This window comes from Melospiza melodia, chromosome 5 (genome assembly GCF_035770615.1).
Source record: "Melospiza melodia melodia isolate bMelMel2 chromosome 5, bMelMel2.pri, whole genome shotgun sequence".
Classification (NCBI taxonomy): domain Eukaryota; kingdom Metazoa; phylum Chordata; class Aves; order Passeriformes; family Passerellidae; genus Melospiza; species Melospiza melodia.
In genome coordinates this window covers 73690000-73704125 of record NC_086198.1, presented here as the reverse complement: position 1 = coordinate 73704125, position 14126 = coordinate 73690000, and the positions used below count along the sequence as shown (strand labels likewise).

At 40.3% G+C, this 14126-nt stretch overlaps 1 protein-coding gene and 1 long non-coding RNA gene across 4 annotated transcripts in view; one reads left to right on the top strand and one right to left on the bottom strand.

Annotated features, from left to right (window-relative positions):
• Positions 1-4074: 4074 nt before the first annotated feature.
• LOC134419067 (uncharacterized) lies at positions 4075-6704 on the bottom strand. Its single transcript, XR_010027963.1, has 2 exons — positions 5989-6704; positions 4075-4775 (listed from the first exon to the last, which is right to left on the bottom strand). It is a non-coding gene; the product is annotated as an uncharacterized LOC134419067 (long non-coding RNA).
• A 165-nt stretch (positions 6705-6869) lies between these two features.
• The window catches only part of N4BP2 (NEDD4 binding protein 2), a 35690-nt gene continuing 28433 nt past the window's right edge, over positions 6870-14126 (top strand). For 2 of the 3 annotated variants that reach the window (XR_010027846.1, XM_063157396.1), the window contains exons 1-3: positions 6870-6937; positions 11100-11214; positions 11505-11677. The gene's annotated coding sequence lies outside the window, so the exon portion shown is untranslated. Of the gene's footprint in view, positions 6938-7420; positions 8221-11099; positions 11215-11504; positions 11678-14126 lie in introns of those variants that run through there. The other variant, XM_063157397.1, reaches the window with a different exon arrangement.

The following is a 14126-nucleotide window of genomic DNA, read 5'->3' as shown; positions in this document are numbered from 1 at the left end:
ATTACATAGTTGAAAGAAAATAATAACAGGGTTTTTTTTTCCTTTTCTTTCAAATTGACATTTTAAATTGTTTGTTTCCAAATGTTTATTTCTGCATCTCAGGATGATGTGTACATTAAGTAAACTTGGGAATTAATATATTTGAGGAAATGCATCTTGTTTGCTCTAAGGAAAATATTTAATTTAGGAGATACAGAGTACCTTAAAAGTGATAAAATCCTTATATGAACAAGGTAGTTTGTAGTTATTACATGCTATCTTGATGAAGGTAAACGGGTAGGAGCATAAGATTATTTTAACCATCTAATACATATAATGAGATATTGTTCTAATTAAATGAAATAAGCTTCTTTTCCTTTCTGCCTCTACCCTAAGTTTTCCTTAGTGAAGACAAAGTCCAACATGGAATTGCTTGGATTCAGTTGCTATCACTTATGCTAGGGATTTGGCTCTTATTTAGATATCCCAGGAGAAGCTCAGCTGCCCAAGAACATAAAATGCTGAAGCGTCGCTGCAAATTCTTGAATTATCTTAGTTCCATCTTAATATAGAATATTTTAGCCCAGTTCAAAATCGGTGACATTTCTTCTGCAGCTGTGCCTGTCCTCTTAATAATTGCCTGAAGGCAGATACCTTGTGGATTGGAAACCTGGAGATTTCCTGTCCTGGGGCAGTTTTGTTCTCACAACTCTGTCTTTAGGAATGAATGGAGGCCATTAATGATACTGTTCCGTGGAAGTGTCCTCTATCTTAATCAGCAGAAAACAACTGTTTTGTAAAAAACAATAAGTAAACTTTCAAATCCTGGTCAAATTCCACTTTAGATAACAGCACCCTGCTGACAAAGCTCCTACCATTTCAGATGGATAGTAACTGCCTATTAACTACTCTGTGTTATTGCATGGCATAGTTAAGCAGCTGTTGCATTTTGTTTGATGAAGATGTATTAAGTGAATCCCTCATGGTTTTGTTGTTTTGGTTTTTTAACAAAACATTTTGGGAATGGTAGAGGTTGCACAAGCATCAATGATTATTCATTTTGTTCCTGTTAAGTCTAATTCCTGCAGTGATAGACATGAAATCAGTTTTAAAAAATAACACAGAAATGCAATTTTACTGCTAATCTTGTTCTTAAGCCATTTAAATTTGCAGATCTCTAAGATATCTGATATTAAATTTACCATAGGATAGGATCAATGCAGTTTTTAAAAATAAAGTGGTATTCAACAAATAAAAATATGACAGTTACAATCAAAGTCAACTTATTACTTTTTATCATATGCCAAGGTGGCATAATAAGGATTGTTTGTTCTCCATTTCTGCAGTTTAAACTGCAGAAGATTAAGGTGGATTTTTGGTATCTATTGAATTTGACATATCAGATTGATAAAAACAGCAGAGCAGAGAACATCCAATACAGGAATCAGATTCACCACAAATCAAATCTGTAGTGTGAGCTTATTCCAGATTCAGAAGGTCCTTGTAGCAGTGAGGATTTTGTCAGCCATATAAGCATGACCTCATTCTCTGTGCCAGCAGAGAAGATACAATTCAGTATAATCCTTCAATTCTTGGATAATAGCTTTTATTGTCATTATCTCTCTGCACCTCCTTTCCCAAAATCCAAGCATCTTTATAGTTCATATATTCTGGAGATGTTTAGCATAACAGGCATAATGAGCAAATTTTATTTCTGTTCTGCAATATATCTGAAATACCTCATTAAAGTGCAGGTACTTTAAATGAAGACTAGCAATATGCTGCTTTAGCATGCGTTTAAACAAGAATTTGAAAATTTGCAATTATTAACCTTCACTGGTAATGTTATAAATTCCTTTGATAATTTACTGATGGATAGGTGAACCAAAGCATTGATTTGTTAAGTGACTTCTTTAGTATTCATTAGTGGTAATACTGGAATAGGTGTGACCTGTTTACTTAAAAATGCAATTCTATTGATATCAGCAGAATTTTTGCTATTGTCTTCAGTAGGGCAAAAACTGCCTTAATGATCTAGATTTCTGCTGCTTCTAAATACTGTTTTTTCCTGTTTAAAATAATGCTGAAATAGAATCCTGTATAGAGGGAATTGAGGCATTATTTTAATGTAGATATAATAAATCTGCACTATTTGGAATTAAAAAATTAATGTGTGAAATAACTAAGATTACTGCAGTGATACCTCCCTTTTTTTTCAGTTAACTCTGCAATTGATTGCTATATGGAACAGAAGATCAATATCCTGCAAGTATAGAAGCCAGATAGGGAGTTTCTTAATGGAGATAAAACACCAACATTCACTATGCATTTGATTTAAATCTAGAGATGGGTGGAGAAGAGACAGGTATGTGAGGTACTCTGCACACATTTCTTTTTATAAAACTTCTCCCTCTTTTTGTTTTTGTCCTTAAGGAATTAAATTTCTACCTTGGAAACCACTCTCTGGCAAAGGGGAAGAGTTATCTTTTGTAGGAACACGAAGTCTAAGATCATGGACAAAGTAATATTAACAGGAGACAGAGACATTCCAAGAAGCCAAGTGAAACATCTTAAATCAGCATTAAGGTAAATTGATTTTTAAAAAAACAGGGAAGGATAGCTTTAATTTTAACACTCTTTAGTTTCTGCAATGGTAAATGAAACCTAAAGCTGGCAATGGAATGTGGAAGGTTCCTTAGGAAGAGGATTACAGCATTGTGGGACTGGATCAACTGTTATGAAAATGGTTTCTGCAGGAACTAGATGAAGTCTCTTTTCATCTCTCCTTTCTGAAGGAAGGAAAAACCTATGATAGTTCAGGGCTTTGATATATTAATGGTCCAAAGCAAAGTTCTGAATAATGATAAAAACTGTACCTTAAGCTCCTGAAAAGATAACTTATTTCAGATTCACCACAGCTGGTATTAATTTTTAATGCACACTTATTCCTCAGGCCTTTTCCTACAGTATTTTTAACATGTTACTGTAAGTAATAACAAGTCTTTAAAACTTGCAAAGTTAAACATGTCTTTCTTGCCACACCAGTATGCTCTTCAAGCCAAAAGTTTAGCTGCAAATTTTTCTTGCAAATCAAAATCTAGGTTTTTTTTTAGTATAAAGACATTTTGAATGTAGAAGAAAGGAAATCACAATTTGCTGAGTAGATGTAAACTGTTATATAATCAGAAACATTATAAGGGACTGACATTTCCTTGTTCTATGGCTCCACTCTGGTAATATTACTACTTTAATATGATTTATAACAAAAGCAAAAGCATACTGAAGTGTTTTTACTTTAAGAAGACGGCACTAAAGAAACTAAAATGGAAATCTGTTGCTAAAGTATTCAGTGAAGACCAGACTAAACACTTTAGCCAAGCAGCACAGATTACATGCTGTATGTTCAAGCCGCTCCAAGTAAAAACAAGCCAAGTGCAGACATAAGGAGAGGCAAAGGAATGGAAAAAAAAACCCCAACCCAAACCAACAGCATATATAATAGGTGATTATGGTGTTGTTTGAAAAAGTTGTGTGAAAATTTGAAGGACACAAAACTTGAAAGAGCCTCTATTACGTGATTATAATTTTCTAATAAAAAATCTTTCCTATTTAAATCAAATCCCTCCTATTTACAGTGTTAACTGTGACAGTGAGAAATCTGCCAGTGCCCAAATTAGTCTGGTATTTTCATGGTGTCAAATACTGTAATATGTACAACTGGCAAAGAACAACATGGTTTCATGCATCAAGTGCCAGCAGCAACACCCCTCTAGCACTGCAGTTTAATGGAGGCTATCAGACTAGAGCATACTGAAAACCTCTCTCCCTCTTTTTTTGGCAACCTTAAAAATATAAAGACGCAGTCATTACACTGGAATTTACATGACCTATTTTTCCAAACATATGATTAACACATTACCAGCATCACGCCCTTGAAGAAAAACGATTTTGTTTCTGATACTTGTCCAGACACTGAACACATGAAGTAAGGAAACAGTTCCCAGGACATGCATGAAACTGTCACTTGACAACACACACACACAAGTTCCAATCAAGGCAAATTTTCCTCCAGATTTTTTGACACGTACAATGGCAGCGTATTGAATAATTATTTATTTTGCTTTTGTGAGTCATGGCAAGAGACAGCCTTTTTGAGATTTATGAGCACATCCTCTGGATGACATAGGCTTTATGTATTGTATTAGAAGTGTAAATGTTTGTCCTTGTTTATTTAAATATTGCACACTATGTATCTACAAGATAAGTACTGAAATGGCAAAGTCACAGGCAAATTAGCAATGACTAAATCAATTTATTTCTCAAAATATTAAATATTTTGAATATGAATTTCAAATTTTTTACATTACTTTTATTGAGAAATACATATATTGAGAAATACTACATAAAAAACCTTATTTGCCTCTCTGTTGTTGTGCTACTAAATAGCCAGCACTTTGAGATTGTGATCCCTACAAGCTTCAGACAAATTACTCCAAGCAGCCTTCTGCAGTTTTGTTGAGCTACCCATGTGTGCATAGTTCACCCTAAAACCAAATTTTATCTTTTGCACTTACTTATTCATTATTTGCATTAAAATTAAAAGTTACATCTATAGTAGAAACAGGTGGCAGAAGGTGGCTATCCAGCAGGCCATTAAGGAACCAGAAGTGGGAGTACCTGTGATGAGACACAATGATGGCTGTGACTTCTTGGTCTTTCTTGTGAAGCATCTCAGATTAGGTGCTAAATAAACAGATCTTTAGTAGTCTTCTGAAGGCCACATCTTCCATGTTTCCCTGTTTGAAGGGAAATAGAGGACAAATGAGGCTCAGGGATGCCACTTCCTTTGAATGGGATGAATCACACCATGAAGGATTGATCTGCAGCTTGGGAGACGACCTTACTCCCCTCATGGAGAACCAGGCATAAGCACGTAAGCACGTTCTGACTGTTGGGACAGGAAAGTTGTGACTGTAAGAGGGTCCTGTGGAGCTGGGGCAGTGCTGGATGAAGCCAGCTTTCTTCGCTGCCTTGAGACTCATGCTCACTGTGCCTGCACCAAGGCAGGAGTTGAGTCCCCCACTGCAAGGCACCTCACTGCAAGGGGCTCCAGGACCCCCACAGACCTCATTTCCTAGAGGGCTCTAAAGGGCTTAGTATTGCATGCATGGACAAAAGAGTGCAAAAACCTGTTTTATATAACACATGTGCACCAGATAAACGGTAAAAGAAAGTGGATTGGTCTGCCTCTTCCTCCTCTCTTACCCCTGATCCAGACCACTAGGGAACCTGAAACGTTGCTAGTATTGGGAGCATATTAAATTGTGAGCTTGTTAGCCAACACTTCCAAGACTTGAATTTTGTTGTGTGAGTTGGGAGCTTGTTGAACTTAAAATGTAAAAGTTAAGGGCTTGTTAATCAACAATTTTGAGACTAAATAGCTGGCTTGCTGGAGTTAGGATGATGATACAATATGACATAAAAGTTCCCTGACACCTGGATTGTTGTATTTGTGCAGCGTGATGAGAAGTTCTAAAGAGCATTAAGCACCCTACCAAGTGGATTGTGACACTCCATTGGGAGGGAAGATGCTTCTCTCCTTTCACAGGAGTGTCCTGTTTCTGTTCCCTAGGAAGATCACAGTGGGACACCTCCAGCAAATGTCCTCCTGAGGCATTGTGCCCTGATGGGAGGCGGTTGCATGCAGATGGCAGGGAGGGTACCTCAAGACAATGGGCACAGGAATCCATCCCCGGAGAACTGGATACACAAGCACCAAGTAGTGGAGACCCTGCCTATTACCTATTGCTGGCATAGGCAGGGAGACAGAGCCGACGAGGATGCCTATGGCAATGTAATGAAGTCCTATGCTCAGACATCAGTAATGGGCAAACTTCATATGTAATTTTCCAACTATCTTTTAAAGCCCATTTGGTGACAGTGAAATTTCTCAAATCAATGAACTTCTATAAAAACTACAGAAAAGTTCTCCCAGTAAAATCTTCTCACCTTGAGTGTTGTTTGGCGTTGGTTTTTTTTTTTTTTTTGTTTTGTTTTGTTTTAAAAATAATTTTATTTTAGGAGCTCTGCCCCTAAAACCCTTTTGCACTTTGTGTATGAACACGTGTTGATAAATTCAAAACTCTTGTTCACTTAGCTCCTTTCATGGTGACTTCACAACAGTTCTATAATTTAGGGCTACTTAAAATCATTTCAGTTCATCAAGAGCACATCTCTTTTCTTTCATCCTTCCATAATCTTCCACTGTCCATCTCCATCAAGCGTCCATTGCTTGCTGTAGACAATGAAGCCCTCTCCTACTCAGTTCTCTTTTCTGTTGCAGCTCGCAGCTTCCACAGCAATCACTGATGACAGACCCCATCCGACACTCCTCAGCTTCCTTAAAAACCCATTCTCCTCTGCCATTTCCCCTTCAGTATGAGCCTGCAGACCCACGGCGTCATTCCAGACTGTGGGAGATATCCTCAACGTTAAAAATTTTAGTAAAACTGGGCAGCAGCAGCAGAAACGAAACACTCACGCTTTTTGTTACAAGTGTGAAACCTGTCACTACACGGCTGAGAGATGTCACCGCTCTAGCTGCCGGCGATCCCCCGCCGTTGCTGAACTCAGCCCCGTAGCACCGCACCCAGCAGCGCGGCTCTCACCGCGCAGCTCTGCGGTCCCTCTCACGCAGGTTTCCCAGCCGGCTTGCGGCGCGGAGCGGCCCTCAGCCCTCAGCCGGCCGGGGCGGCACCGCGGGCCCGGGCGGGCAGGGGAAGGGGCGGGGGCGGCGCGGCGCCTCCTCCTGGGCTGCGTTTCCCCGGGCGGCCGGGGAGCGGCGCTGTGTCCCCGCGGCGCACGCCCCGCCCGAGCCTCCCCTTCCCGCGGCCGCAGCCCCGCGCCCGCCGCCGGCGGCAGCGAGCGAGCTGAGCCGAGTTGAGCTGAGCCGAGCGAGGTAACGGCCGGCGGGGTCTGGCGGCGGGACCGGGGAGGAGCTTCGCCCTCCCTCCGCTCCCGATAGGGCGCGGAGCTGTTCGCCGCGGTCTCCCGGGGGCGGGAAGCGGACGGCCCCCGCGACGCGTCCCGTATGGCGGCGGGCCCGGGGGACCCGTCCCCGGCGTTACGGCAGAGGAGTTGCCTGCGGGTGGCAGGGGAGGCAGCGGGGCGGGGGCGGCGCAGTTTGACCGCCCGCCCGCGGCCGGGCTGTGGGCGCGGGTCGTCACCGGCGAGAAGCGGCCGTGGCAGCAGCAGTGTGGTCGCGGGCGGCCCTTCCGCCGCCGGGCTGGGGCCGCCGCTCGGGCCTGCTCTCCCCGGGGCCTTCGTGCGGCCTCGGCGCTCCCCGCCGCTGTGGTGAGCGCCGCGGTGCCGGCGGCCTGCCCTCCTCCGCCCGTCACCGGATTGCCCGGCCTTCTGCATAATCCCGAGTGCTGCTCTGCCGGCAGCCGGGGCCGCTGAAGGAAGGGTCGGGGCCGGCGAGCCGGTGGGAAGGCTTCGGCCGCCCGCCCCTCAGCGAGCAGTGCGGGGTGCCGGTGAACTTCGTGTCGCGAAGATAAATTCACCCCGTTCAAAATGAAATCAAAGGATTCTGAGTACTCTAAGGGCTTGTTCGTTCTTACGGTCGAGAACCGCTGAAACGTCTTTATCGTGAGATTGTTTGTGACCTTTGTGGCATAGTATCCCTCCGTGCTTTGGACAGGATTTGCGGTTTTGCTGGCCAAGTACCATAAGGTCACTGGGACTTTGGAGAAGCCTGGCTTCAAAAGCGAGAAAAAAACCCCACCGTATTTACCAGTACTTCTCTTAACTCATGTACTGGAAGACTGAGGACAGTGTAACTGTTAAGAGAGCCTTATACGCTGTTTTATACAATGCATTGACAAAGTTTAGTCTGCATCTTATTCCTGTAGGAGAACCTTACAGTGAAAAGTTGAGAGTAACTTCTTTAGAACTCAAAAAACAGTGAAAGTTTTAGATAACCCGTCTCTAGTTGTGATTTGAGAGCCAAAGGCTGAAATACAAACGGAAAAAATTAAAAAAAGGCAGAAAAAGTTAAGCATGGTATGCGTTTGTAAGGTTGAAAGTTTTAACCCTCATTCTTCCCGGCACAGTCACCCTGGCTGCGACGGGGCTTGCGTGTGTCACATGCTTGCAGCACGTGTGTGCAGTTCGGGTTCCTGTAGACTGTGTGAAGAACTGGTGAGGAAAATTTAACAGCATCAAAGCACGTGTTAAAATCCGGTATTTTATTTTTCAATAAATACAGGGTTTTTCTTGCTTTCTCTTGGCTTTTGTTTTGTTTTAGCTATGGAGTTGCTCTCTATTTCTTGTTGCCTTGTTTACATTTTTTTAAAAATCCTCTTCCTCTTTTGTATTAGTGTTAATGCATTTCATCTGGGGAAGCTACTGATATAGAGGGAATATAAAAATGTTACATATGGGGCTTTGGGGGATTTTGGGTCTCAGGTGTTGTGCAGTCTCTTGTCTTTTACTCCTGCCTGTGTACTTTGTAGTCTATGCTAAGTGGCTGACACAGTCAAATTACTATTTCAGGAATGTTTGTAGAGCTAAATTTACATGCAGAACAACTCCATTAAAAAAATAATCCTTGACTTTTAAGAGGTTGCTGCCTTAGTTTTTCTTACAGAGGCTCTGCTACTGTAAGAATGCCAGTAGGGCATTAATTAGCTGTCAGTTATAGTGCCTGTCAGAACTGAGTAAGGCTGAGTTTTGAATAGTCTCTGGAAGCATGATGTGGGCAAGTTGCAGCTCCAGGACTTCTGGAGTTCTCCTTCTTCTTTCCAAATACCTCTCTGTGATTTGTAGTGGGGAGTTGGAATAAAATCTTAAGCAGTAGTACTGATGTCAGGTGTGGAATTGCAGAAGCATCAACATTACCACAAGATTCTTCTTTGTCTGAGCTGTAGCATCACTTCAGATATCGGGCATAGGTCACAGTAACACAGCTGGGCTGGGTGGGTTCTGCACTGGGGACAGCCCAGGTAGCCCAAGAGCTCAGCATCCTGGAAGGTCTCCCCTCAAAGCCAAATTTGCCATGGGAAACCCTTTCTTCAGCATGCTTTAGAGGGCTGTGAGCTGTATGGGAGAAGGACATAGAAGGGAAGCTATAAAAGGATCAAATATCTCTAAATGTCCCTAAAAGTGGAAAGACATTTTGCAGATACTCTTTACTATTTTCCACACAAAAAACTCCACAAACTCAAAACCAAAAAAACCCAAGCAACAACTTTCTCCTCCTAAACAAGGAGAATAACTGGTTGTTTTTGTTTGTCTTTTTCATTTGTCATGCTGCATATCTGCGCTCTTCATAATACCAAGGCCACTTGCATTTTTTTGCCCAAATCCCAGTTTTGACCTTCAGCACAAAGCAAAAGGGAGTTCCTTTCAAGCCGGCCTGGTGGTGGAGAACACACTCACTGGTGGCTTTCCTCCTCCTACACCACTGCTTTAATCATGTACATCCAGCAGACTTGACTGTACCTTTCTGGGAGTTCTATTTCTGTCCTGAAAGGAAACTGCACAATGTACAGTTCTGTCACCTGTGAAACCCTTGGTGACTTCCACTGCAGGTTGACTTCTCATGACATGGCACGTTCAGAAGAGTTTTTGAGTCCTTCCTAGGAAGCATGGCTCTGTTCTTCCTGCAGGTTGTGTTTGCTTCATAAGCATCTGCTTCAGATGAGTTTGTGCTGGTTTTGTACTCTTGAACTTTGTGTGTAGTTGGATGAAGCTTTTGTTTTGTTCTCAAAGGAATAGTTATTTTTTTGCAGCAGCTTCAAAAGAATCTGTCTGACCTGGGACAGACTTAAAAATCTCAAAAGTGGAAAAAAATCCTAGCAGAACAGATTGCATAAAGCAGGTGTGTGTAAGTTAGTTAGGAATTAGACCTATTTGTCAGTGTATTGCACTTTGACAGAACTTGATATGACAAAGGAGTCAAACCTTTGTTTGGATATGACAAACCTTTGTTAAAACTGTGGAACAGGACCTTGGAACAACCAGTAGGAATAAAAGAGTGGAAGAAGGAGAGAGTAGGAAAGATCCTTGAAGTGTTTCCAGAAGCACTGTCTTTAGCTGGGTATAGATTTTCACATTCAACAATGAAGTGGCTTATTCCCTTGCTGACTGCTGGCAGAAATGGAAGACAGCAAAAGGCTCCCAAACCATCTTTGCTGCTCCTACACTCACTGAGAAAAATCTGCTGGAAGGCATTTCCTGGTTTTTTTCTTTCCTTTTTACCTTCTGGTTTTTAGAGGAGTGGCTTTTGTCCAAAAAAGAAAATCATCTTTTTTTGTAAATACTAGAAAACAAAATGAATTGCTGTCAGTTTGATTTCATTGGCTGCTTTTCCTCTTGTGCTTGCATTTAAATACTTAATAGTTTTTCTCCACTCAGGAAACCTCAAAAGTGCAAATGAAAACATGTGGAAATCACCTTTGTTGAAAGGGTGTTCTGTAAAATAATTGAATGGCTTTTCAGCTTTTCCCCTGGTATGGTTTTTCTGAAGCCACTTTCTTGAGGTGAATAACTTTCTATGTCTGCAACATCTCCTTTGTTTTGTAAATTTGGATTCTCATTTAGTTTGTGCTTAAGTGAAGTGCTTTGTGTGTTTTGATAGCAGTTTTTAATTCTGTGGAGCAGTGGAATGAAGTTAGATGTAAAATCTGAGATGGGTATCTCCATTTCTTGTGAAGAGTATTTCGGACATCAACTTTTCATTTTAGGATTGTGACAGAATACTTGTTTCTAAATCTTTACCTAATTTAGGTGTACATGTTCAAGTTGGTTTTGGTGTTTTTTGTGTGTTTGGGTTTTTTTTGTTGTTGATGTTTATTCTTTATTTTATTTTGTTTGGTGGTTTTATTGCTGATTGGGTTTTTTCTAAGTTTGTTTGGAAGCACAAGACTTGTGAGGAGTAAGCTCTAGGCTAATATGTAAACTGGAATTGTCAGACTTTGAGTAGACCTAACATCTTTGGTATGTACACAATGGATTAGGAGTTGGCGGATGCTTTGATGAACTGAAGTGCAGTTCTTTAGCATTAGTAAGACTTTACAAATAAGCTGTGTAAGTAACATAATCTTGTTTTGATGTCCCAGATTTTACTTGCCTAATTTCCCACATGGTGGAATGAATCTAGTCTTCACCAGCATGGATATGTAAACCTTTTCAAGATGGTTAAGAACTGTGGCGAAGGACCAAGTGGAATGGCAAGTGAGGAAACTTACATTTATTTCTAGCTAATTCTTCTGCTATGTTATTTCATTACCTGATGTAAGTCAGCTTTTTAAAATAAGAAGTCATCTAAAAACTGAAATCAGGTAGATGTTCTTATCCTTAAGAAAACTTATAGTTGAACTCAGCTTGAAGTGTTGGGTATTTATTTTAAGATATTAGCTATGCTTAATCTACTCAAACCTATTAAGTGCATTGCTCAGTGTTAAAACTGCTTAAAGTGAGCAAAATACAAATTTTAATTTATATTCTGATTATTCCTTTGTCAGGAAGAAGCAGCCACTTCTGCTGACATCTGATTTGTATATTAGAAAGTATGGTTTCCTGACAGAAGAGTGCATTATAGTTTTTAACAGCAGATCTTTATTAAATGTGCAATCAATGGTGGTTTTGGAAAGATGAGAAAGGATCCACCGTGGGGCAACTCAGTGAAGCTAAAGATGTAAGTCCTGTGCTATTGCTATTTTTTATGTATTGCAAATAGGAATTTTTTTTCCAGCCCCAGCTCGTCAGTTTATATGTGCATGTGTTTATTTGTTTTTTGTTTTTTGTTTGTTTTTTTTAAAGCCAGAAGGTTTGTGTGGACATTACATAATAAATATTTTATATAGTTTGAAATTAAGAAATTGTTCAAAACCCCCAAAAGTAAACCAGACTGAAAAGCTGTCACTAGCACCACCCAGCCAAAACCAAATCAACCTCTTTTATATGTATGAAGTTAACTACCTTAAAGTATTCAGAGAAATTTAAAAATATATACAAATTGGGCAGCTTTGTTCATATTGTTTGACTCTTGTGTTGTGTCAAGGCTAGACAACTCTTCCTTAAAAAATGAAGAGAAGTAATACTGATAAATTTTTTGCCATTTGAACTTGGTCACAGTTAAACCAGAAGTGTGTCATGCTGCTTAATGCTTTTAGTAAACATTCAATAGTGGTTAGAAAACTTCTCTGATCTGTTTGCTTAAAAAATAAGGCCTTGTAATGAGCTCGAAAAACTTTACTGCTGATGGTTTCCTAATGCAATCTTTTTGATTCAAAAAGTAGTTTAGTGTTTTTCTTCCTCTATTCCATGTGTTCTGCCTGCTCTTGAATACTACCTGTTTGCTTTTCCTATACTTGAGATGTTGTGTGTAATAGGAATTGCAGTCAGAGTATGTTTTTCAGCAGCATGTTCTTACAGGATTGATCATTATAAAAGAGCTGGATTTAAACACTGGCAACACTTAAAGTGTTCTGCTTAAAGTCTATTGCTGCACAGTAATGTCAAGGTGCATGAATAACTTTCTCGCTTGCAGGATCTTTCCTTTGTCAGTGAACCTCTTTCACTGAGGAACAATCACATTTTTTACCACAGGCACCATTGTTTAAATTAGAACAACCTTTTCTACTGGCTAGAAGATGAATCAATTAGATGCAGAAGTTTGAAAAACAAGACCTGCTGTAACTTTTTTGTGATTGTTGAATACTTCTTCATGACAGTGAAGAATGGTGTAAGGATGGCTAATCAGAGAGGTGAACCAAAAAAAGTGTGATGAAAAAACCAGCTGCAGTTGTCCCAGCTCAGTCTGGCCAATTAGTATTTTCTGTGGTTTCTCCTTTATTTTTGGAAGTCTGCTTCTTCCTTTTCCTGTGTATTGTTTTCCTTGTCCTGCATTTCAGACTTCCTTGACCTTGTTATTGTTTCAGACATCCGTCTGGTTTGTCTCTCTAAAGTCCATATAGACATAATAGAAACTTCTGGGATCTTAGAGTTGTCTGTTTTGCTTCCATAACTTTCTATGACTTGAGAACATAGCAGTCAACATTCTGCTAAATGTTCAATCTCTTGGTTGTTGGAAGAGATTGATGCAGGATAATGGATCAGTGCTGTTTGAATCTGGCACTAATTTGGCATTGTCATTTGTGTGCCAGTGATCCAGGGAGGGAAGGACTAAGTGAAAGTGGAAGTGCTGCCATTGATTTATCTGCACATGTTAAATTAATTGGTCATCATTGGCAAAATACCTGTTTTATATAAAAACAGGTGTTTTATGGCCTACTCAGTAATTGTTATTGGTAAATAGTGAGTCTTTGCTGTAATTCCGAATTTCTGAGCCTAAGGTTTGCTTCTGAATAATTATTTGTAAAAAATATAAATTAGTTTATTATGATCATCACAAGAACTCAACAGAGCTTTGATACTGAAATAAATAAAAAAGGGAGACCATGCTGTACTTTGTGCTTGTATTTCTATTAATAAATGCTTTCCTTTTCTATACAAGATTAATGCAGTAATTGCAGTTATTACAGATGCTGTAATGTAACTAGATGTGTTCAAAGGCTTCGTGGCAGAAGTGTGGGGGTGGACAGAAGCCTCTTCTTGCTTTATGGCTTATGGAGTTGTAAAGTGTTTTTAACAATTAAAAAGAAACTCCATCCAGGCTGAGGCACTTCTGGATATCACTTGGTTCAACCCAGCAATCACATTGAGCAGGAGTGCCTGAAGCATATTACCCAAGCCCTGAAACAGCCTGGTTCAAGCAGGGATGTTTGGTCAGGTTTTGAGAATATGTGAGGTTGCAGACTCCACAACCTCTCTGCCAGTGTTTGAACACTGAAGAATTCCTGTTTTTTCTTAAAATGTCATGAATATGGGCAAGTCAAGAAAGACTTGAAAGATTCGGTAACATGTTACGTCTTCCAGTACTTTCATAAGAGGAGTAGTTTCTGAATGTTAACTGAATGTAGATGTTCCATAATGTTAACTGTTCCTCAGTAGCAGAGGAATATTTGTGAACTGGCCACCTGGCATTGCAAACTTTACTTTTCTGCATTTCTCTTTTAAGCTACATTCTATTTGTTCTTTCTTCCAGATGCAGATTGCGTGTCTAGTTACCTGGAAAATAAGGC